The sequence below is a fragment of the Lepisma saccharinum genome, chromosome 14 (assembly GCF_977018435.1).
Source record: "Lepisma saccharinum chromosome 14, izLepSacc3.1, whole genome shotgun sequence".
NCBI classification, from domain to species: domain Eukaryota; kingdom Metazoa; phylum Arthropoda; class Insecta; order Zygentoma; family Lepismatidae; genus Lepisma; species Lepisma saccharinum.
In genome coordinates, this window is record NC_139242.1 from 2,720,318 (window position 1) to 2,748,154 (window position 27,837).

The window sequence follows — 27,837 nt, forward strand, 5'->3', positions numbered from 1 at the left end:
ATTGTTATGAGAGTTTCCATAGTAACTAAACATGAATATTACACATGGATTAAATTTTTTATGATGAGGCAATAGAAATCTTCGACCTGATTACATTGAGTGTAAAACCACGTCTGTATCTTCTAAAGTAACGGAGATATGCGGGTTTGAAATTGTATATAATGTATTTGTAAAACTTGAGGCCTTAGTATGAATTACATTATTTCAACAATCAAAGTGTTTATTTCAAAGGTCCAAGACGACGACTACAATCATGCACAAATAGATTGTTTACTTTATTGCTATGAGAGTTTCCATAGTAACTAATCATGAATATTACACATGGATTAATTTTTTCCAGATGAGGCAAATGAGATCATCGACCTGATTAAATTGAGAGTAAAACCACTTCTGTATCTTCTATAGTAACGGAGATATGCGCGTTTGAAATTTTATATAATATTTTGTAAAACGTGAGGCCTCAGTATGTATTACATTGTTTCAACAATCAAAGTGTTTATTTCAAATCTAAAAGACGACGACTAAAATCATGCACAAATAGATTGTTTCCTTTTTTGTTATGAGAGTTTCCATAGTAACTAAGCATGAATATTACACATGGATTAAATTTTTTATGATGAGGCAATAAAGATCTTCGACCTGATTACATTGAGTGTAAAACCACGTCCGTATCTTCTATAGTAACGGGGATATGCGAGTTTGAAATTTTATATAATGTTTTGTAAAACGTGAGGCCTTAGTATGTATTACATTGTTTCAACAATCAAAGTGTTTATTTCAAATGTCCAAGACGACGACTACAATCATGCACAAATAGATTGTTTACTTTATTGTTATGAGAGATTCCATAGTAACTAATCATGAATATTACACATGGATTAATTTTTTCCATAGGAGGCAAAAGAGATCTTCGACCTGATTAAATTGAGTGTAAAACCACTTCTGTATCTTCTATAGTAACGGAGATATGCGCGTTTGAAATTTTATATAATGGTTTGTAAAACGTGAGGCCTTAGTATGTATTACATTGTTTCAACAATCAAAGTGTTTATTTCAAATTTAAAAGACGACGACTAAAATCATGCACAAATAGATTGTTTCCTTTTTTGTTATGAGAGTTTCCATAGTAACTAAGCATGAATATTACACATGGATTAAATTTTTTATGACGAGGCAATAAAGATCTTCGACCTGATTACATTGAGTGTAAAACCACGTCTGTATCTTCTATAGTAACGGGGATATGCGAGTTTGAAATTTTATATATTGTATTTGTAAAACGTGAGGCCTTAGTATGTATTATATTGTTTCAACAATCAAAGTGGTTATTTCAAATCTCCTCGACGACGACTCCAATCATACACAAATAGATTGTTTACTTTATTGTAATGAGAGATTCCATAGTAACTAAGCATGAATATTACACATGTATTAATTTTTTCCAGATGAGGCAAAAGAGATCATCGACCTGATTAAATTGAGAGTAAAACCACTTCTGTATCTTCTATAGTAACGGAGATATGCGCGTTTGAAATTTTATATAATGTTTTGTAAAACGTGAGGCCTCAGTATGTATTACATTGTTTCAACAATCAAAGTGTTTATTTCAAATCTAAAAGACGACGACTAAAATCATGCACAAAAAAATTGTTTCCTTTTTTGTTATGAGAGTTTCCATAGTAACTAAGCATGAATATTACACATGGATTAAATTTTTTATGATGAGGCAATAAAGATCTTCGACCTGATTACATTGAGTGTAAAACCACGTCTGTATCTTCTATAGTAACGGGGATATGCGAGTTTGAAATTTTATATAATGTTTTGTAAAACGTGAGGCCTTAGTATGTATTATATTGTTTCAACAATCAAAGTGGTTATTTCAAATCTCCTCGACGACGACTACAATCATACACAAATAGATTGTTTACTTTATTGTTATGAGAGTTTCCATAGTAACTAAGCATGAATATTACACATGGATTAAATTTTTTATGATGAGGCAATAGAAATATTCGACCTGATTACATTGAGTGTAAAACACGTCTGTATCTTCTAAAGTAACGGATATATGCGGGTTTGAAATTGTATATAATGTATTTGTAAAACTTGAGGCCTTAGTATGAATTACATTATTTCAACAATCAAAGTGGTTATTTCAAATCTCCACGACGACGACAACAATCAGGCACAAATAGATTCTTTACTTTATTGTTATGAGAGTTTCCATAGTAACTAAGCATGAATATTACACATGGATTAAATATTTTTTGATGAGGCAATAGAGTTATCTTCGACCTGATTACATTGAGTGTAAAACCACGTCTGTATCTTCTATAGTAACGGAGATATGCGAGTTTGAAATTTTATATAATGTTTTGTAAAACGTGAGGCCTTAGTATGTATTACATTGTTTCAACAATCAAAGTGTTTATTTCAAATGTCCAAGACGACGACTACAATCATGCACAAATAGATTGTTTCCTTTTTTGTTATGAGAGTTTCCATAGTAACTAAGCATGAATATTACACATGGATTAAATTTTTTATGATGAGGCAATAAAGATCTTCGACCTGATTACATTGAGTGTAAAACCACGTCTGTATCTTCTTTAGTAACGGGGATATGCGAGTTTGAAATTGTATATAATGTTTTGTAAAACGTGAGGCCTTAGTATGTATTACATTGTTTCAACAATCAAAGTGTTTATTTCAAATGTCCAAGACGACGACTAAAATCATGCACAAATAGATTGTTTACTTTATTGTTATGAGAGTTTCCATAGTAACTAATCATGAATATTACACATGGACTAAATTTTTCCAGATGAGGCAAAATAGATCTTCGAACTGATTACATTGAGTGTAAAACCACTTCTGTATCTTCTATAGTAACGGAGATATGCGAGTTTGAAATTTTATATAATTTATTTGTAAAACGTGAGGCCTTAGTATGTATTACATTGTTTCAACAATCAAAGTGGTTATTTCAAATCTCCTCGACGACTACTCCAATCATACACAAATAGATTGTTTACTTTATTGTAATGAGAGATTCCAATGTAACTAAGCATGAATATTAAACATGTATTAAATGTTTTGTGATGAGGCAAAAGAGATCATCGACCTGATTAAATTGAGGGTAAAACCACTTCTGTATCTTCTATAGTAACGGAGATATGCGCGTTTGAAATTTTATATAATGTTTTGTAAAACGTGAGGTTTCAGTATGTATTACATTGTTTCAACAATCAAAGTGTTTATTTCAAATCTAAAAGACGACGACTAAAATCATGCACAAATAGATTGTTTCCTTTTTTGTTATGAGAGTTTCCATAGTAATTAAGCATGAATATTACACATGGATTAAATTTTTTATGATGAGGCAATAAAGATCTTCGACCTGATTACATTGAGTGTAAAACCACGTCTGTATCTTCTATAGTAACGGGGATATGCGAGTTTGAAATTTTATATAATGTTTTGTAAAACGTGAGGCCTTAGTATGTATTACATTGTTTCAACAATCAAAGTGTTTATTTCAAATGTCCAAGACGACGACTACAATCATGCACAAATAGATTGTTTACTTTATTGTTATGAGAGATTCCATAGTAACTTATCATGAATATTACACATGGACTAAATTTTTCCAGATGAGGTAAAATAGATCTTCGAACTGATTACATTGAGTGTAAAACCACTTCTGTATCTTCTATAGTAACGGAGATAGGCGAGTTTGAAATTTTATATATTGTATTTGTAAAACGTGAGGCCTTAGTATGTATTACATTGTTTCAACAATCAAAGTGGTTATTTCAAATCTCCTCGACGACGACTCCAATCATACACAAATAGATTGTTTACTTTAGTGTAATGAGAGATTCCACAGTAACTAAGCATGAATATTAAACATGTATTAAATTTTTTGTGATGAGGCAATTGAGATCTTCGACCTGATAACATTGAGTGTAAAACCACGTCTGTATCTTCTATAGTAACGGAGATATGCGCGTTTGAAATTGTATATAATGTATTAGTAAAACTTGAAGCCTTAGTATGAATTACATTATTTCAACAATCAAAGTGGTTATTTCAAATCTCCACGACGACGACAACAATCATGCACAAATAGATTCTTTACTTTATTGTTATGAGAGTTTCCATAGTAACTAAGCATGAATATTACACATGGATTAAATATTTTATGATGAGGCAATATAGTTATCTACGACCTGATTACATTGAGTGAAAAACCACATCTGTATCTTCTATAGTAACGGAGATATGCGCGTTTGAAATTTTATATAATGTATTTGTAAAACGTGAGGCCTTAGTATGTATTACATTGTTCCAACAATCAAAGTGGTTATTTCAAATCTCCAAAACGACGACTACAATCATGCACAAATAGATTGTTTACTTTATTGCTATGAGAGTTTCCATAGTAACTAATCATGAATATTACACATGGATTAATTTTTTCCAGATGAGGCAAAAGAGATCATCGACCTGATTAAATTGAGAGTAAAACCACGTCTGTATCTTCTTTAGTAACGGGGATATGCGAGTTTGAAATTTTATATAATGTTTTGTAAAACGTGAGGCCTTAGTATGTATTACATTGTTTCAACAATCAAAGTGTTTATTTCAAATGTCCAAGACGACGACTAAAATCATGCACAAATAGATTGTTTACTTTATTGTAATGAGAGATTCCATAGTAACTAAGCATGAATATTAAACATGTATTAAATGTTTTGTGATGAGGCAAAAGAGATCATCGACCTGATTAAATTGAGGGTAAAACCACTTCTGTATCTTCTATAGTAACGGAGATTTGCGAGTTTGAAATTTTATATAATGTATTTGTAAAACGTCAGGCCTTAGTATGAATTAGATTGTATCAACAATCAAAGTGGTTATTTCAAATCTCCTCGACGACGACTCCAATCATACACAAATAGATTGTTTACTTTATTGTAATGAGAGATTCCATAGTAACTAAGCATGAATATTACACATGTATTAATTTTTTTGTGATGAGGCAATTGAGATCATCGACCTGATAACATTGAGTGTAAAACCACGTCTGTATCTTCTAAAGTAACGGAGATATGCGAGTTTGAAATTGTATATAATGTATTTGTAAAACTTGAGGCCTTAGTATGAATTACATTATTTCAACAATCAAAGTGGTTATTTCAAATCTCCACGACGACGACAACAATCATGCACAAATAGATTCTTTACTTTATTGTTATGAGAGTTTCCATAGTAACTAAGCATGAATATTACACATGGATTAAATATTTTATGATGAGGCAATAGAGTTATCTTCGACCTGATTACATTGAGTGTAAAACCACGTCTGTATCTTCTATAGTAACGGAGATATGCGAGTTTGAAATTTTATATAATGTTTTGTAAAACGTGAGGCCTCAGTATGTATTACATTGTTTCAACAATCAAAGTGTTTGTTTCAAATCTAAAAGACGACGACTAAAATCATGCACAAATAGATTGTTTCCTTTTTTGTTATGAGAGTTTCCATAGTAACTAAGCATGAATATTACACATGGATTAAATTTTTTATGATGAGGCAATAAAGATCTTCGACCTGATTACATTGAGTGTAAAACCACGTCTGTATCTTCTATAGTAACGGGGATATGCGAGTTTGAAATTTTATATAATGTTTTGTAAAACGTGAGGCCTTAGTATGTATTACATTGTTTCAACAATCAAAGTGTTTCTTTCAAATGTCCAAGACGACGACTACAATAATGCCCAAATAGATTGTTTACTTTATTGTTATGAGAGATTCCATAGTAACTAATCATGAATATTACACATGGACTAAATTTTTCCAGATGAGGCAAAATAGATCTTCGAACTGATTACATTGAGTGTAAAACCACTTCTGTATCTTCTATAGTAACGGAGATATGCGAGTTTGAAATTTTATATATTGTATTTGTAAAACGTGAGGCCTTAGTATATATTACATTTTTTCAACAATCAAAGTGGTTATTTCAAATCTCCTCGACGACGACTCCAATCATACACAAATAGATTGTTTACTTTATTGTTATGAGAGTTTCCATAGTAACTAAACATGAATATTACACATGGATTAAATATTTTTTGATGAGGCAATAGAGTTATCTTCGACCTGATTACATTGAGTGTAAAACCACGTCTGTATCTTCTATAGTAACGGAGATATGCGAGTTTGAAATTTTATATAATGTTTTGTAAAACGTGAGGCCTTAGTATGTATTACATTGTTTCAACAATCAAAGTGTTTATTTCAAATGTCCTAGACGACGACTACAATCATGCACAAATAGATTGTTTACTTTATTGTTATGAGAGTTTCCATAGTAACTAATCATGAATATTACACATGGACTAAATTTTTCCAGATGAGGCAAAATAGATCTTCGAACTGATTACATTGAGTGTAAAACCACTTCTGTATCTTCTATAGTAACGGAGATATGCGAGTTTGAAATTTTATATAATGTATTTGTAAAACGTGAGGCCTTAGTATGTATTACATTGTTTCAACAATCAAAGTGGTTATTTCAAATCTCCTCGACGACTACTCCAATCATACACAAATAGATTGTTTACTTTATTGTAATGAGAGATTCCATAGTAACTAAGCATGAATATTAAACATGTATTAAATGTTTTGTGATGAGGCAAAAGAGATCATCGACCTGATTAAATTGAGGGTAAAACCACTTCTGTATCTTCTATAGTAACGGAGATATGCGCGTTTGAAATTTTATATAATGTTTTGTAAAACGTGAGGCCTCAGTATGTATTACATTGTTTCAACAATCAAAGTGTTTATTTCAAATCTAAAAGACGACGACTAAAATCATGCACAAATAGATTGTTTCCTTTTTTGTTATGAGAGTTTCCATAGTAACTAAGCATGAATATTACACATGGATTAAATTTTTTATGATGAGGCAATAAAGATCTTCGACCTGATAACATTGAGTGTAAAACCACGTCTGTATCTTCTATAGTAACGGGGATATGCGAGTTTGAAATTTTATATAATGTTTTGTAAAACGTGAGGCCTTAGTATGTATTACATTGTTTCAACAATCAAAGTGTTTATTTCAAATGTCCAAGACGACGACTACAATCATGCACAAATAGATTGTTTACTTTATTGTTATGAGAGATTCCATAGTAACTAATCATGAATATTACACATGGACTAAATTTTTCCAGATGAGGTAAAATAGATCTTCGAACTGATTACATTGAGTGTAAAACCACTTCTGTATCTTCTATAGTAACGGAGATATGCGAGTTTGAAATTTTATATATTGTATTTGTAAAACGTGAGGCCTTAGTATGTATTACATTGTTTCAACAATCAAAGTGGTTATTTCAAATCTCCTCGACGACGACTCCAATCATACACAAATAGATTGTTTACTTTAGTGTAATGAGAGATTCCACAGTAACTAAGCATGAATATTAAACATGTATTAAATTTTTTGTGATGAGGCAATTGAGATCTTCGACCTGATAACATTGAGTGTAAAACCACGTCTGTATCTTCTATAGTAACGGAGATATGCGCGTTTGAAATTGTATATAATGTATTAGTAAAACTTGAAGCCTTAGTATGAATTACATTATTTCAACAATCAAAGTGGTTATTTCAAATCTCCACGACGACGACAACAATCATGCACAAATAGATTCTTTACTTTATTATTATGAGAGTTTCCATAGTAACTAAGCATGAATATTACACATGGATTAAATATTTTATGATGAGGCAATAGAGTTATCTACGACCTGATTACATTGAGTGAAAAACCACATCTGTATCTTCTATAGTAACGGAGATATGCGCGTTTGAAATTTTATATAATGTATTTGTAAAACGTGAGGCCTTAGTATGTATTACATTGTTCCAACAATCAAAGTGGTTATTTCAAATCTCCAAAACGACGACTACAATCATGCACAAATAGATTGTTTCCTTTTCTGTTATGAGAGTTTCCATGGTAACTAAGCATGTATATTACACATGGATTAAATTTTTTATGACGAGGCAATAGAGATCTTCGACCTGATTACATTGAGTGTAAAACCACGTATGTATCTTCTATAGTAACGGAGATGTGCTCGTTTGAAATTTTATATAATGTTTTGTAAAACGTGAGGTTTCAGTATGTATTACATTGTTTCAACAATCAAAGTGTTTATTTCAAATCTAAAAGACGACGACTAAAATCATGCACAAATAGATTGTTTCCTTTTTTGTTTTGAGAGTTTCCATAGTAACTAAGCATGAATATTACACATGGATTAAATTTTTTATGATGAGGCAATAAAGATCTTCGACCTGATAACATTGAGTGTAAAACCACGTCTGTATCTTCTATAGTAACGGGGATATGCGAGTTTGAAATTTTATATAATGTTTTGTAAAACGTGAGGCCTTAGTATGTATTACATTGTTTCAACAATCAAAGTGGTTATTTCAAATCTGCACGACGACGACTACAATCATGGACAAATAGATTGTTTACTTTATTGTTATGAGAGATTCCATAGTAACTAATCATGAATATTACAATTGGACTAAATTTTTCCAGATGAGGCAAAATAGATCTTCGAACTGATTACATTGAGTGTAAAACCACTTCTGTATCTTCTATAGTAACGGAGATATGCGAGTTTGAAATTTTATATATTGTATTTGTAAAACGTGAGGCCTTAGTATTTATTACATTGTTTCAACAATCAAAGTGGTTATTTCAAATCTCCTCGACGACGACTCCAATCATACACAAATATATTGTTTACTTTATTGTTATGAGAGTTTCCATAGTAACTAAACATGAATATTACACATGGATTAAATTTTTTATGATGAGGCAATAGAAATCTTCGACCTGATTACATTGAGTGTAAAACCACGTCTGTATCTTCTAAAGTAACGGAGATATGCGGGTTTGAAATTGTATATAATGTATTTGTAAAACTTGAGGCCTTAGTATGAATTACATTATTTCAACAATCAAAGTGGTTATTTCAAATCTCCAAGACGACGACAACAATCATGCACAAATAGATTCTTTACTTTATTGTTATGAGAGTTTCCATAGTAACTAAGCATGAATATTACACATGGATTAAATATTTTTTGATGAGGCAATAGAGTTATCTTCGACCTGATTACATTGAGTGTAAAACCACGTCTGTATCTTCTATAGTAACGGAGATATGCGAGTTTGAAATTTTATATAATGTTTTGTAAAACGTGAGGCCTTAGTATGTATTACATTGTTTCAACAATCAAAGTGTTTATTTCAAATGTCCAAGACGACGACTACAATCATGCACAAATAGATTGTTTCCTTTTTTGTTATGAGAGTTTCCATAGTAACTAAGCATGAATATTACACATGGATTAAATTTTTTATGATGAGGCAATAAAGATCTTCGACCTGATAACATTGAGTGTAAAACCACGTCTGTATCTTCTATAGTAACGGGGATATGCGAGTTTGAAATTTTATATAATGTTTTGTAAAACGTGAGGTTTCAGTATGTATTACATTGTTTCAACAATCAAAGTGTTTATTTCAAATCTAAAAGACAACGACTAAAATCATGCACAAATAGATTGTTTCCTTTTTTGTTATGAGAGTTTCCATAGTAACTAAGCATGAATATTACACATGGATTAAATTTTTTATGATGAGGCAATAAAGATCTTCGACCTGATAACATTGAGTGTAAAACCACGTCTGTATCTTCTATAGTAACGGGGATATGCGAGTTTGAAATTTTATATAATGTTTTGTAAAACGTGAGGCCTTAGTATGTATTACATTGTTTCAACAATCAAAGTGGTTATTTCAAATCTGCACGACGACGACTACAATCATGGACAAATAGATTGTTTACTTTATTGTTATGAGAGTTTCCATAGTAACTAAACATGAATATTACACATGGATTAATTTTTTTATGATGAGGCAATAGAAATCTTCGACCTGATTTTATTGAGTGTAAAACCACATCTGTATCTACTATAGTAACGGAGATTTGCGAGTTTGAAATTTTATATAATGTATTTGTAAAACGTCAGGCCTTAGTATGAATTAGATTGTATCAACAATCAAAGTGGTTATTTCAAATCTCCTCGACGACGACTCCAATCATACACAAATAGATTGTTTACTTTATTGTAATGAGAGATTCCATAGTAACTAAGCATGAATATTACACATGTATTAATTTTTTTGTGATGAGGCAATTGAGATCATCGACCTGATAACATTGAGTGTAAAACCACGTCTGTATCTTCTAAAGTAACGGAGATATGCGGGTTTGAAATTGTATATAATGTATTTGTAAAACTTGAGGCCTTAGTATGAATTACATTATTTCAACAATCAAAGTGGTTATTTCAAATCTCCACGACGACGACAACAATCATGCACAAATAGATTCTTTACTTTATTGTTATGAGAGTTTCCATAGTAACTAAGCATGAATATTACACATGGATTAAATATTTTATGATGAGGCAATAGAGTTATCTTCAACCTGATTACATTGAGTGTAAAACCACGTCTGTATCTTCTATAGTAACGGAGATATGCGAGTTTGAAATTTTATATAATGTTTTGTAAAACGTGAGGCCTTAGTGTGTATTACATTGTTTCAACAATCAAAGTGTTTATTTCAAATGTCCAAGACGACGACTACAATCATGCACAAATAGATTGTTTACTTTATTGCTATGAGAGTTTCCATAGTAACTAATCATGAATATTACACATGGATTAATTTTTTCCAGATGAGGCAAAAGAGATCATCGACCTGATTAAATTGAGAGTAAAACCACTTCTGAATCTTCTATAGTAACGGAGATATGCGAGTTTGAAATTTTATATAATGTTTTGTAAAACGTGAGGCCTCAGTATGTATTACATTGTTTCAACAATCAAAGTGTTTATTTCAAATCTAAAAGACGACGACTAAAATCATGCACAAATAGATTGTTTCCTTTTTTGTTATGAGAGTTTCCATAGTAACTAAGCATGAATATTACACATGGATTAATTTTTTTATGATGAGGCAATAAAGATCTTCGACCTGATTACATTGAGTGTAAAACCACGTCTGTATCTTCTATAGTAACGGGGATATGCGAGTTTGAAATTTTATATAATGTTTTGTAAAACGTGAGGCCTTAGTATGTATTACATTGTTTCAACAATCAAAGTGTTTATTTCAAATGTCCAAGACGACGACTACAATCATGCACAAATAGATTGTTTACTTTATTGTTATGAGAGATTCCATAGTAACTAATCATGAATATTACACATGGACTAAATTTTTCCAGATGAGGTAAAATAGATCTTCGAACTGATTACATTGAGTGTAAAACCACTTCTGTATCTTCTATAGTAACGGAGATATGCGAGTTTGAAATTTTATATATTGTATTTGTAAAACGTGAGGCCTTAGTATGTATTACATTGTTTCAACAATCAAAGTGGTTATTTTTATCTCCTCGACGACGACTCCAATCATACACAAATAGATTGTTTACTTTAGTGTAATGAGAGATTCCACAGTAACTAAGCATGAATATTAAACATGTATTAAATTTTTTGTGATGAGGCAATTGAGATCTTCGACCTGATAACATTGAGTGTAAAACCACGTCTGTATCTTCTATAGTAACGGAGATATGCGCGTTTGAAATTGTATATAATGTATTAGTAAAACTTGAAGCCTTAGTATGAATTACATTATTTCAACAATCAAAGTGGTTATTTCAAATCTCCACGACGACGACAACAATCATGCACAAATAGATTCTTTACTTTATTGTTATGAGAGTTTCCATAGTAACTAAGCATGAATATTACACATGGATTAAATATTTTATGATGAGGCAATAGAGTTATCTACGACCTGATTACATTGAGTGAAAAACCACATCTGTATCTTCTATAGTAACGGAGATATGCGCGTTTGAAATTCTATATAATGTATTTGTAAAACGTGAGGCCTTAGTATGTATTACATTGTTCCAACAATCAAAGTGGTTATTTCAAATCTCCAAAACGACGACTACAATCATGCACAAATAGATTGTTTCCTTTTCTGTTATGAGAGTTTCCATGGTAACTAAGCATGTATATTACACATGGATTAAATTTTTTATGACGAGGCAATAGAGATCTTCGACCTGATTACATTGAGTGTAAAACCACGTATGTATCTTCTATAGTAACGGAGATGTGCTCGTTTGAAATTTTATATAATGTTTTGTAAAACGTGAGGTTTCAGTATGTATTACATTGTTTCAACAATCAAAGTGTTTATTTCAAATCTAAAAGACGACGACTAAAATCATGCACAAATAGATTGTTTCCTTTTTTGTTATGAGAGTTTCCATAGTAACTAAGCATGAATATTACACATGGATTAAATTTTTTATGATGAGGCAATAAAGATCTTCGACCTGATAACATTGAGTGTAAAACCACGTCTGTATCTTCTATAGTAACGGGGATATGCGAGTTTGAAATTTTATATAATATTTTGTAAAACGTGAGGCCTTAGTATGTATTACATTGTTTCAACAATCAAAGTGGTTATTTCAAATCTGCACGACGACGACTACAATCATGGACAAATAGATTGTTTACTTTATTGTTATGAGAGATTCCATAGTAACTAATCATGAATATTACAATTGGACTAAATTTTTCCAGATGAGGCAAAATAGATCTTCGAACTGATTACATTGAGTGTAAAACCACTTCTGTATCTTCTATAGTAACGGAGATATGCGAGTTTGAAATTTTATATATTGTATTTGTAAAACGTGAGGCCTTAGTATTTATTACATTGTTTCAACAATCAAAGTGGTTATTTCAAATCTCCTCGACGACGACTCCAATCATACACAAATAGATTGTTTACTTTATTGTTATGAGAGTTTCCATAGTAACTAAACATGAATATTACACATGGATTAAATTTTTTATGATGAGGCAATAGAAATCTTCGACCTGATTACATTGAGTGTAAAACCACGTCTGTATCTTCTAAAGTAACGGAGATATGCGGGTTTGAAATTGTATATAATGTATTTGTAAAACTTGAGGCCTTAGTATGAATTACATTATTTCAACAATCAAAGTGGTTATTTCAAATCTCCACGACGACGACAACAATCATGCACAAATAGATTCTTTACTTTATTGTTATGAGAGTTTCCATAGTAACTAAGCATGAATATTACACATGGATTAAATATTTTTTGATGAGGCAATAGAGTTATCTTCGACCTGATTACATTGAGTGTAAAACCACGTCTGTATCTTCTATAGTAACGGAGATATGCGAGTTTGAAATTTTATATAATGTTTTGTAAAACGTGAGGCCTTAGTATGTATTACATTGTTTCAACAATCAAAGTGTTTATTTCAAATGTCCAAGACGACGACTACAATCATGCACAAATAGATTGTTTCCTTTTTTGTTATGAGAGTTTCCATAGTAACTAAGCATGAATATTACACATGGATTAAATTTTTTATGATGAGGCAATAAAGATCTTCGACCTGATAACATTGAGTGTAAAACCACGTCTGTATCTTCTATAGTAACGGGGATATGCGAGTTTGAAATTTTATATAATGTTTTGTAAAACGTGAGGTTTCAGTATGTATTACATTGTTTCAACAATCAAAGTGTTTATTTCAAATCTAAAAGACAACGACTAAAATCATGCACAAATAGATTGTTTCCTTTTTTGTTATGAGAGTTTCCATAGTAACTAAGCATGAATATTACACATGGATTAAATTTTTTATGATGAGGCAATAAAGATCTTCGACCTGATAACATTGAGTGTAAAACCACGTCTGTATCTTCTATAGTAACGGGGATATGCGAGTTTGAAATTTTATATAATGTTTTGTAAAACGTGAGGCCTTAGTATGTATTACATTGTTTCAACAATCAAAGTGGTTATTTCAAATCTGCACGACGACGACTACAATCATGGACAAATAGATTGTTTACTTTATTGTTATGAGAGTTTCCATAGTAACTAAACATGAATATTACACATGGATTAAATTTTTTATGATGAGGCAATAGAAATCTTCGACCTGATTTTATTGAGTGTAAAACCACATCTGTATCTACTATAGTAACGGAGATTTGCGAGTTTGAAATTTTATATAATGTATTTGTAAAACGTCAGGCCTTAGTATGAATTAGATTGTATCAACAATCAAAGTGGTTATTTCAAATCTCCTCGACGACGACTCCAATCATACACAAATAGATTGTTTACTTTATTGTAATGAGAGATTCCATAGTAACTAAGCATGAATATTACACATGTATTAATTTTTTTGTGATGAGGCAATTGAGATCATCGACCTGATAACATTGAGTGTAAAACCACGTCTGTATCTTCTAAAGTAACGGAGATATGCGGGTTTGAAATTGTATATAATGTATTTGTAAAACTTGAGGCCTTAGTATGAATTACATTATTTCAACAATCAAAGTGGTTATTTCAAATCTCCACGACGACGACAACAATCATGCACAAATAGATTCTTTACTTTATTGTTATGAGAGTTTCCATAGTAACTAAGCATGAATATTACACATGGATTAAATACTTTATGATGAGGCAATAGAGTTATCTTCGACCTGATTACATTGAGTGTAAAACCACGTCTGTATCTTCTATAGTAACGGAGATATGCGAGTTTGAAATTTTATATAATGTTTTGTAAAACGTGAGGCCTTAGTGTGTATTACATTGTTTCAACAATCAAAGTGTTTATTTCAAATGTCCAAGACGACGACTACAATCATGCACAAATAGATTGTTTACTTTATTGCTATGAGAGTTTCCATAGTAACTAATCATGAATATTACACATGGATTAATTTTTTCCAGATGAGGCAAAAGAGATCATCGACCTGATTAAATTGAGAGTAAAACCACTTCTGAATCTTCTATAGTAACGGAGATATGCGAGTTTGAAATTTTATATAATGTTTTGTAAAACGTGAGGCCTCAGTATGTATTACATTGTTTCAACAATCAAAGTGTTTATTTCAAATCTAAAAGACGACGACTAAAATCATGCACAAATAGATTGTTTCCTTTTTTGTTATGAGAGTTTCCATAGTAACTAAGCATGAATATTACACATGGATTAATTTTTTTATGATGAGGCAATAAAGATCTTCGACCTGATTACATTGAGTGTAAAACCACGTCTGTATCTTCTATAGTAACGGGGATATGCGAGTTTGAAATTTTATATAATGTTTTGTAAAACGTGAGGCCTTAGTATGTATTACATTGTTTCAACAATCAAAGTGTTTATTTCAAATGTCCAAGACGACGACTACAATCATGCACAAATAGATTGTTTACTTTATTGTTATGAGAGATTCCATAGTAACTAATCATGAATATTACACATGGACTAAATTTTTCCAGATGAGGTAAAATAGATCTTCGAACTGATTACATTGAGTGTAAAACCACTTCTGTATCTTCTATAGTAACGGAGATATGCGAGTTTGAAATTTTATATATTGTATTTGTAAAACGTGAGGCCTTAGTATGTATTACATTGTTTCAACAATCAAAGTGGTTATTTTTATCTCCTCGACGACGACTCCAATCATACACAAATAGATTGTTTACTTTAGTGTAATGAGAGATTCCACAGTAACTAAGCATGAATATTAAACATGTATTAAATTTTTTGTGATGAGGCAATTGAGATCTTCGACCTGATAACATTGAGTGTAAAACCACGTCTGTATCTTCTATAGTAACGGAGATATGCGCGTTTGAAATTGTATATAATATATTAGTAAAACTTGAAGCCTTAGTATGAATTACATTATTTCAACAATCAAAGTGGTTATTTCAAATCTCCACGACGACGACAACAATCATGCACAAATAGATTCTTTACTTTATTGTTATGAGAGTTTCCATAGTAACTAAGCATGAATATTACACATGGATTAAATATTTTATGATGAGGCAATAGAGTTATCTACGACCTGATTACATTGAGTGAAAAACCACATCTGTATCTTCTATAGTAACGGAGATATGCGCGTTTGAAATTCTATATAATGTATTTGTAAAACGTGAGGCCTTAGTATGTATTACATTGTTCCAACAATCAAAGTGGTTATTTCAAATCTCCAAAACGACGACTACAATCATGCACAAATAGATTGTTTCCTTTTCTGTTATGAGAGTTTCCATGGTAACTAAGCATGTATATTACACATGGATTAAATTTTTTATGACGAGGCAATAGAGATCTTCGACCTGATTACATTGAGTGTAAAACCACGTATGTATCTTCTATAGTAACGGAGATGTGCTCGTTTGAAATTTTATATAATGTTTTGTAAAACGTGAGGTTTCAGTATGTATTACATTGTTTCAACAATCAAAGTGTTTATTTCAAATCTAAAAGACGACGACTAAAATCATGCACAAATAGATTGTTTCCTTTTTTGTTATGAGAGTTTCCATAGTAACTAAGCATGAATATTACACATGGATTAAATTTTTTATGATGAGGCAATAAAGATCTTCGACCTGATAACATTGAGTGTAAAACCAAGTCTGTATCTTCTATAGTAACGGGGATATGCGAGTTTGAAATTTTATATAATGTTTTGTAAAACGTGAGGCCTTAGTATGTATTACATTGTTTCAACAATCAAAGTGGTTATTTCAAATCTGCACGACGACGACTACAATCATGGACAAATAGATTGTTTACTTTATTGTTATGAGAGATTCCATAGTAACTAATCATGAATATTACAATTGGACTAAATTTTTCCAGATGAGGCAAAATAGATCTTCGAACTGATTACATTGAGTGTAAAACCACTTCTGTATCTTCTATAGTAACGGAGATACGCGAGTTTGAAATTTTATATATTGTATTTGTAAAACGTGAGGCCTTAGTATTTATTACATTGTTTCAACAATCAAAGTGGTTATTTCAAATCTCCTCGACGACGACTCCAATCATACAAAAAGAGATTGTTTACTTTATTGTTATGAGAGTTTCCATAGTAACTAAAAATGAATATTACACATGGATTAAATTTTTTATGATGAGGCAATAAAGATCTTCGACCTGATTACATTGAGTGTAAAACCACGTCTGTATCTTCTATAGTAACGGAGATATGCGAGTTTGAAATTTTATATAATGTTTTGTAAAACGTGAGGCCTCAGTATGTATTACATTGTTTCAACAATCAAAGTGTTTGTTTCAAATCTAAAAGACGACGACTAAAATCATGCACAAATAGATTGTTTCCTTTTTTGTTATGAGAGTTTCCATAGTAACTAAGCATGAATATTACACATGGATTAAATTTTTTATGATGAGGCAATAAAGATCTTCGACCTGATTACATTGAGTGTAAAACCACGTCTGTATCTTCTATAGTAACGGGGATATGCGAGTTTGAAATTTTATATAATGTTTTGTAAAACGTGAGGCCTTAGTATGTATTACATTGTTTCAACAATCAAAGTGTTTATTTCAAATGTCCAAGACGACGACTACAATCATGCCCAAATAGATTGTTTACTTTATTGTTATGAGAGATTCCATAGTAACTAATCATGAATATTACACATGGACTAAATTTTTCCAGATGAGGCAAAATAGATCTTCGAACTGATTACATTGAGTGTAAAACCACTTCTGTATCTTCTATAGTAACGGAGATATGCGAGTTTGAAATTTTATATATTGTATTTGTAAAACGTGAGGCCTTAGTATATATTACATTGTTTCAACAATCAAAGTGGTTATTTCAAATCTCCTCGACGACGACTCCAATCATACACAAATAGATTGTTTACTTTATTGTTATGAGAGTTTCCATAGTAACTAGACATGAATATTACACATGGATTAAATATTTTTTGATGAGGCAATAGAGTTATCTTCGACCTGATTACATTGAGTGTAAAACCACGTCTGTATCTTCTATAGTAACGGAGATATGCGAGTTTGAAATTTTATATAATGTTTTCTAAAACGTGAGGCCTTAGTATGTATTACATTGTTTCAACAATCAAAGTGTTTATTTCAAATGTCCAAGACGACGACTACAATCATGCACAAATAGATTGTTTCCTTTTTTGTTATGAGAGTTTCCATAGTAACTAAGCATGAATATTACACATGGATTAAATTTTTTATGATGAGGCAATAAAGATCTTCGACCTGATTACATTGAGTGTAAAACCACGTCTGTATCTTCTATAGTAACGGGGATATGCGAGTTTGAAATTTTATATAATGTTTTGTAAAACGTGAGGCCTTAGTATGTATTACATTGTTTCAACAATCAAAGTGTTTATTTCAAATGTCCAAGACGACGACTACAATCATGCACAAATAGATTGTTTACTTTATTGTTATGAGAGATTCCATAGTAACTAATCATGAATATTACACATGGACTAAATTTTTCCATATGAGGTAAAATAGATCTTCGAACTGATTACATTGAGTGTAAAACCACTTCTGTATCTTCTATAGTAACGGAGATATGCGAGTTTGAAATTTTATATATTGTATTTGTAAAACGTGAGGCCTTAGTATGTATTACATTGTTTCAACAATCAAAGTGGTTATTTTTATCTCCTCGACGACGACTCCAATCATACACAAATAGATTGTTTACTTTAGTGTAATGAGAGATTCCACAGTAACTAAGCATGAATATTAAACATGTATTAAATTTTTTGTGATGAGGCAATTGAGATCTTCGACCTGATAACATTGAGTGTAAAACCACGTCTGTATCTTCTATAGTAACGGAGATATGCGCGTTTGAAATTGTATATAATGTATTAGTAAAACTTGAAGCCTTAGTATGAATTACATTATTTCAACAATCAAAGTGGTTATTTCAAATCTCCACGACGACGACAACAATCATGCACAAATAGATTCTTTACTTTATTGTTATGAGAGTTTCCATAGTAACTAAGCATGAATATTACACATGGATTAAATATTTTATGATGAGGCAATAGAGTTATCTACGACCTGATTACATTGAGTGAAAAACCACATCTGTATCTTCTATAGTAACGGAGATATGCGCGTTTGAAATTCTATATAATGTATTTGTAAAACGTGAGGCCTTAGTATGTATTACATTGTTCCAACAATCAAAGTGGTTATTTCAAATCTCCAAAACGACGACTACAATCATGCACAAATAGATTGTTTCCTTTTCTGTTATGAGAGTTTCCATGGTAACTAAGCATGTATATTACACATGGATTAAATTTTTTATGACGAGGCAATAGAGATCTTCGACCTGATTACATTGAGTGTAAAACCACGTATGTATCTTCTATAGTAACGGAGATGTGCTCGTTTGAAATTTTATATAATGTTTTGTAAAACGTGAGGTTTCAGTATGTATTACATTGTTTCAACAATCAAAGTGTTTATTTCAAATCTAAAAGACGACGACTAAAATCATGCACAAATAGATTGTTTCCTTTTTTGTTATGAGAGTTTCCATAGTAACTAAGCATGAATATTACACATGGATTAAATTTTTTATGATGAGGCAATAAAGATCTTCGACCTGATAACATTGAGTGTAAAACCACGTCTGTATCTTCTATAGTAACGGGGATATGCGAGTTTGAAATTTTATATAATGTTTTGTAAAACGTGAGGCCTTAGTATGTATTACATTGTTTCAACAATCAAAGTGGTTATTTCAAATCTGCACGACGACGACTACAATCATGGACAAATAGATTGTTTACTTTATTGTTATGAGAGATTCCATAGTAACTAATCATGAATATTACAATTGGACTAAATTTTTCCAGATGAGGCAAAATAGATCTTCGAACTGATTACATTGAGTGTAAAACCACTTCTGTATCTTCTATAGTAACGGAGATATGCGAGTTTGAAATTTTATATATTGTATTTGTAAAACGTGAGGCCTTAGTATTTATTACATTGTTTCAACAATCAAAGTGGTTATTTCAAAACTCCTCGACGACGACTCCAATCATACACAAATAGATTGTTTACTTTATTGTTATGAGAGTTTCCATAGTAACTAAACATGAATATTACACATGGATTAAATTTTTTGTGATGAGGCAAAAGAGATCATCGACCTGATTACATTGAGTGTAAAACCACGTCTGTATCTTCTATAGTAACGGAGATATGCGAGTTTGAAATTGTATATAATGTATTTGTAAAACTTGAGGCCTTAGTATGAATTACATTATTTCAACAATCAAAGTGGTTATTTCAAATCTCCACGACGACGACAACAATCATGCACAAATAGATTCTTTACTTTATTGTTATGAGAGTTTCCATAGTAACTAAGCATGAATATTACACATGGATTAAATATTTTTTGATGAGGCAATAGAGTTATCTTCGACCTGATTACATTGAGTGTAAAACCACGTCTGTATCTTCTATAGTAACGGAGATATGCGAGTTTGAAATTTTATATAATGTTTTGTAAAACGTGAGGCCTTAGTATGTATTACATTGTTTCAACAATCAAAGTGTTTATTTCAAATGTCCAAGACGACGACTACAATCATGCACAAATAGATTGTTTCCTTTTTTGTTATGAGAGTTTCCATAGTAACTAAGCATGAATATTACACATGGATTAAATTTTTTATGATGAGGCAATAAAGATCTTCGACCTGATTACATTGAGTGTAAAACCACGTCTGTATCTTCTATAGTAACGGGGATATGCGAGTTTGAAATTTTATATAATGTTTTGTAAAACGTGAGGCCTTAGTATGTATTACATTGTTTCAAATATCAAAGTGTTTATTTCAAATGTACAAGACGACGACTACAATCATGCACAAATAGATTGTTTACTTTATTGTTATGACAGTTTCCATAGTAACTAATCATGAATATTACACATGGACTAAATTTTTCCAGATGAGGCAAATAAGATCTTCGAACTGATTACATTGAGTGTAAAACCACTTCTATATCTTCTATAGTAACGGAGATATGCGAGTTTGAAATTTTATATAATGTATTTGTAAAACGTGAGGCCTTAGTATGTATTACATTGTTTCAACAATCAAAGTGGTTATTTCAAATCTCCTCGACGACTACTCCAATCATACACAAATAGATTGTTTACTTTATTGTAATGAGAGATTCCATAGTAACTAAGCATGAATATTAAACATGTATTAAATGTTTTGTGATGAGGCAAAAGAGATCATCGACCTGGTTAAATTGAGGGTAAAACCACTTCTGTATCTTCTATAGTAACGGAGATATGCGCGTTTGAAATTTTATATAATGTTTTGTAAAACGTGAGGCCTCAGTATGTATTACATTGTTTCAACAATCAAAGTGTTTATTTCAAATCTAAAAGACGACGACTAAAATCATGCACAAATAGATTGTTTCCTTTTTTGTTATTAGAGTTTCCATAGTAACTAAGCATGAATATTAAACATGGATTAAATTTTTTATGATGAGGCAATAAAGATCTTCGACCTGATAACATTGAGTGTAAAACCACGTCTGTATCTTCTATAGTAACGGGGATATGCGAGTTTGAAATTTTATATAATGTTTTGTAAAACGTGAGGCCTTAGTATGTATTACATTGTTTCAACAATCAAAGTGTTTATTTCAAATGTCCAAGACGACGACTACAATCATGCACAAATAGATTGTTTACTTTATTGTTATGAGAGATTCCATAGTAACTAATCATGAATATTAAACATGGACTAAATTTTTCCATATGAGGTAAAATAGATCTTCGAACTGATTACATTGAGTGTAAAACCACTTCTGTATCTTCTATAGTAACGGAGATATGCGAGTTTGAAATTTTATATATTGTATTTGTAAAACGTGAGGCCTTAGTATGTATTACATTGTTTCAACAATCAAAGTGGTTATTTCAAATCTCCTCGACGACGACTCCAATCATACACAAATAGATTGTTTACTTTAGTGTAATGAGAGATTCCACAGTAACTAAGCATGAATATTAAACATGTATTAAATTTTTTGTGATGAGGCAATTGAGATCTTCGACCTGATAACATTGAGTGTAAAACCACGTCTGTATCTTCTATAGTAACGGAGATATGCGCGTTTGAAATTGTATATAATGTATTAGTAAAACTTGAAGCCTTAGTATGAATTACATTATTTCAACAATCAAAGTGGTTATTTCAAATCTCCACGACGACGACAACAATCATGCACAAATAGATTCTTTACTTTATTGTTATGAGAGTTTCCATAGTAACTAAGCATGAATATTACACATGGATTAAATATTTTATGATGAGGCAATAGAGTTATCTACGACCTGATTACATTGAGTGAAAAACCACATCTGTATCTTCTATAGTAACGGAGATATGCGCGTTTGAAATTTTATATAATGTATTTGTAAAACGTGAGGCCTTAGTATGTATTACATTGTTCCAACAATCAAAGTGGTTATTTCAAATCTCCAAAACGACGACTAAAATCATGCACAAATAGATTGTTTCCTTTTCTGTTATGAGAGTTTCCATGGTAACTAAGCATGTATATTACACATGGATTAAATTTTTTATGACGAGGCAATAGAGATCTTCGACCTGATTACATTGAGTGTAAAACCACGTATGTATCTTCTATAGTAACGGAGATGTGCTCGTTTGAAATTTTATATAATGTATTTGTAAAACGTGAGGCCTTAGTATGAATTACATTATTTCAACAATCAAAGTGGTTATTTCAAATCTCCACGACGACGACTACAATCATGGACAAATAGATTGTTTACTTTATTGTTATGAGAGTTTCCATAGTAACTAAACATGAATATTACACATGGATTAAATTTTTTATGATGAGGCAATAGAAATCTTCGACCTGATTACATTGAGTGTAAAACCACATCTGTATCTACTATAGTAACGGAGATTTGCGAGTTTGAAATTTTATATAATGTATTTGTAAAACGTCAGGCCTTAGTATGAATTAGATTGTATCAACAATCAAAGTGTTTATTTCAAATCTCCTCGACGACGACTCCAATCATACACAAATAGATTGTTTACTTTATTGTAATGAGAGATTCCATAGTAACTAAGCATGAATATTACACATGTATTAATTTTTTTGTGATGAGGCAATTGAGATCTTCGACCTGATAACATTGAGTGTAAAACCACGTCTGTATCTTCTAAAGTAACGGAGATATGCGGGTTTGAAATTGTATATAATGTATTTGTAAAACTTGAGGCCTTAGTATGAATTACATTATTTCAACAATCAAAGTGGTTATTTCAAATCTCCACGACGACGACAACAATCATGCACAAATAGATTCTTTACTTTATTGTTATGAGAGTTACCATAGTAACTAAGCATGAATATTACACATGGATTAAATAATTTTTTGATGAGGCAATAGAGTTATCTTCGACCTGATTACATTGAGTGTAAAGCCACGTCTGTATCTTTTATAGTAACGGAGATATGCGAGTTTGAAATTTTATATAATGTTTTGTAAAACGTGAGGCCTTAGTATGTATTACATTGTTTCAACAATCAAAGTGTTTATTTCAAATGTCCAAGACGACGACTACAATCATGCACAAATAGATTGTTTACTTTATTGCTATGAGAGTTTCCATAGTAACTAATCATGAATATTACACATGGATTAATTTTTTCCAGATGAGGCAAAAGAGATCATCGACCTGATTAAATTGAGTGTAAAACCACTTCTGTATCTTCTATAGTAACGGAGATATGCGCGTTTGAAATTTTAAATAATGTTTTGTAAAACGTGAGGCCTTAGTATGTATTACATTGTTTCAACAATCAAAGTGTTTATTTCAAATCTAAAAGACGACGACTAAAATCATGCACAAATAGATTGTTTCCTTTTTGTTATGAGAGTTTCCATAGTAACTAAGCATGAATATTACACATGGATTAAATTTTTTATGATGAGGCAATAAAGATCTTCGACCTGATTACATTGAGTGTAAAACCACGTCTGTATCTTCTATAGTAACGGGGATATGCGAGTTTGAAATTTTATATAATGTTTGGTAAAACGTGAGGTCTTAGTATGTATTACATTGTTTCAACAATCAAAGTGTTTATTTCAAATGTCCAAGACGACGACTACAATCATGCACAAATAGATTGTTTACTTTATTGTTATGAGAGTTTCCATAGTAACTAATCATGAATATTACACATGGACTAAATTTTTCCAGATGAGGCAAAATAGATCTTCGAACTGATTACATTGAGTGTAAAACCACTTCTGTATCTTCTATAGTAACGGAGATATGCGAGTTTGAAATTTTATATAATGTATTTGTAAAACGTGAGGCCTTAGTATGTATTACATTGTTTCAACAATCAAAGTGGTTATTTCAAATCTCCTCGACGACTACTCCAATCATACACAAATAGATTGTTTACTTTATTGTAATGAGAGATTCCATAGTAACTAAGCATGAATATTAAACATGTATTAAATGTTTTGTGATGAGGCAAAAGAGATCATCGACCTGGTTAAATTGAGGGTAAAACCACTTCTGTATCTTCTATAGTAACGGAGATATGCGCGTTTGAAATTTTATATATTGTATTTGTAAAACGTGAGGCCTTAGTATTTATTACATTGTTTCAACAATCAAAGTGGTTATTTCAAATCTCCTCGACGACGACTCCAATCATACACAAATAGATTGTTTACTTTATTGCTATGAGAGTTTCCATAGTAACTAATCATGAATATTACACATGGATTAATTTTTTCCAGATGAGGCAAAAGAGATCATCGACCTGATTAAATTGAGTGTAAAACCACTTCTGTATCTTCTATAGTAACGGAGATATGCGCGTTTGAAATTTTATATAATGTTTTGTAAAACGTGAGGCCTTAGTATGTATTACATTGTTCCAACAATCAAAGTGGTTATTTCAAATCTCCAAAACGACGACTACAATCATGCACAAATAGATTGTTTCCTTTTCTGTTATGAGAGTTTCCATGGTAACTAAGCATGTATATTACACATGGATTAAATTTTTTATGACGAGGCAATAGAGATCTTCGACCTGATTACATTGAGTGTAAAACCACGTATGTATCTTCTATAGTAACGGAGATGTGCTCGTTTGAAATTTTATATAATGTTTTGTAAAACGTGAGGTTTCAGTATGTATTACATTGTTTCAACAATCAAAGTGTTTATTTCAAATCTAAAAGACGACGACTAAAATCATGCACAAATAGATTGTTTCCTTTTTTGTTATGAGAGTTTCCATAGTAACTAAGCATGAATATTACACATGGATTAAATTTTTTATGATGAGGCAATAAAGATCTTCGACCTGATAACATTGAGTGTAAAACCACGTCTGTATCTTCTATAGTAACGGGGATATGCGAGTTTGAAATTTTATATAATGTTTTGTAAAACGTGAGGCCTTAGTATGTATTACATTGTTTCAACAATCAAAGTGGTTATTTCAAATCTGCACGACGACGACTACAATCATGGACAAATAGATTGTTTACTTTATTGTTATGAGAGATTCCATAGTAACTAATCATGAATATTACAATTGGACTAAATTTTTCCAGATGAGGCAAAATAGATCTTCGAACTGATTACATTGAGTGTAAAACCACTTCTGTATCTTCTATAGTAACGGAGATATGCGAGTTTGAAATTTTATATATTGTATTTGTAAAACGTGAGGCCTTAGTATTTATTACATTGTTTCAACAATCAAAGTGGTTATTTCAAATCTCCTCGACGACGACTCCAATCATACACAAATAGATTGTTTACTTTATTGTTATGAGAGTTTCCATAGTAACTAAACATGAATATTACACATGGATTAAATTTTTTGTGATGAGGCAAAAGAGATCATCGACCTGATTACATTGAGTGTAAAACCACGTCTGTATCTTCTATAGTAACGGAGATATGCGAGTTTGAAATTGTATATAATGTATTTGTAAAACTTGAGGCCTTAGTATGAATTACATTATTTCAACAATCAAAGTGGTTATTTCAAATCTCCACGACGACGACAACAATCATGCACAAATAGATTCTTTACTTTATTGTTATGAGAGTTTCCATAGTAACTAAGCATGAATATTACACATGGATTAAATATTTTTTGATGAGGCAATAGAGTTATCTTCGACCTGATTACATTGAGTGTAAAACCACGTCTGTATCTTCTATAGTAACGGAGATATGCGAGTTTGAAATTTTATATAATGTTTTGTAAAACGTGAGGCCTTAGTATGTATTACATTGTTTCAACAATCAAAGTGTTTATTTCAAATGTCCAAGACGACGACTACAATCATGCACAAATAGATTGTTTCCTTTTTTGTTATGAGAGTTTCCATAGTAACTAAGCATGAATATTACACATGGATTAAATTTTTTATGATGAGGCAATAAAGATCTTCGACCTGATTACATTGAGTGTAAAACCACGTCTGTATCTTCTATAGTAACGGGGATATGCGAGTTTGAAATTTTATATAATGTTTTGTAAAACGTGAGGCCTTAGTATGTATTACATTGTTTCAAATATCAAAGTGTTTATTTCAAATGTACAAGACGACGACTACAATCATGCACAAATAGATTGTTTACTTTATTGTTATGACAGTTTCCATAGTAACTAATCATGAATATTACACATGGACTAAATTTTTCCAGATGAGGCAAAATAGATCTTCGAACTGATTACATTGAGTGTAAAACCACTTCTATATCTTCTATAGTAACGGAGATATGCGAGTTTGAAATTTTATATAATGTATTTGTAAAACGTGAGGCCTTAGTATGTATTACATTGTTTCAACAATCAAAGTGGTTATTTCAAATCTCCTCGACGACTACTCCAATCATACACAAATAGATTGTTTACTTTATTGTAATGAGAGATTCCATAGTAACTAAGCATGAATATTAAACATGTATTAAATGTTTTGTGATGAGGCAAAAGAGATCATCGACCTGGTTAAATTGAGGGTAAAACCACTTCTGTATCTTCTATAGTAACGGAGATATGCGCGTTTGAAATTTTATATAATGTTTTGTAAAACGTGAGGCCTCAGTATGTATTACATTGTTTCAACAATCAAAGTGTTTATTTCAAATCTAAAAGACGACGACTAAAATCATGCACAAATAGATTGTTTCCTTTTTTGTTATTAGAGTTTCCATAGTAACTAAGCATGAATATTAAACATGGATTAAATTCTTTATGATGAGGCAATAAAGATCTTCGACCTGATAACATTGAGTGTAAAACCACGTCTGTATCTTCTATAGTAACGGGGATATGCGAGTTTGAAATTTTATATAATGTTTTGTAAAACGTGAGGCCTTAGTATGTATTACATTGTTTCAACAATCAAAGTGTTTATTTCAAATGTCCAAGACGACGACTACAATCATGCACAAATAGATTGTTTACTTTATTGTTATGAGAGATTCCATAGTAACTAATCATGAATATTAAACATGGACTAAATTTTTCCATATGAGGTAAAATAGATCTTCGAACTGATTACATTGAGTGTAAAACCACTTCTGTATCTTCTATAGTAACGGAGATATGCGAGTTTGAAATTTTATAT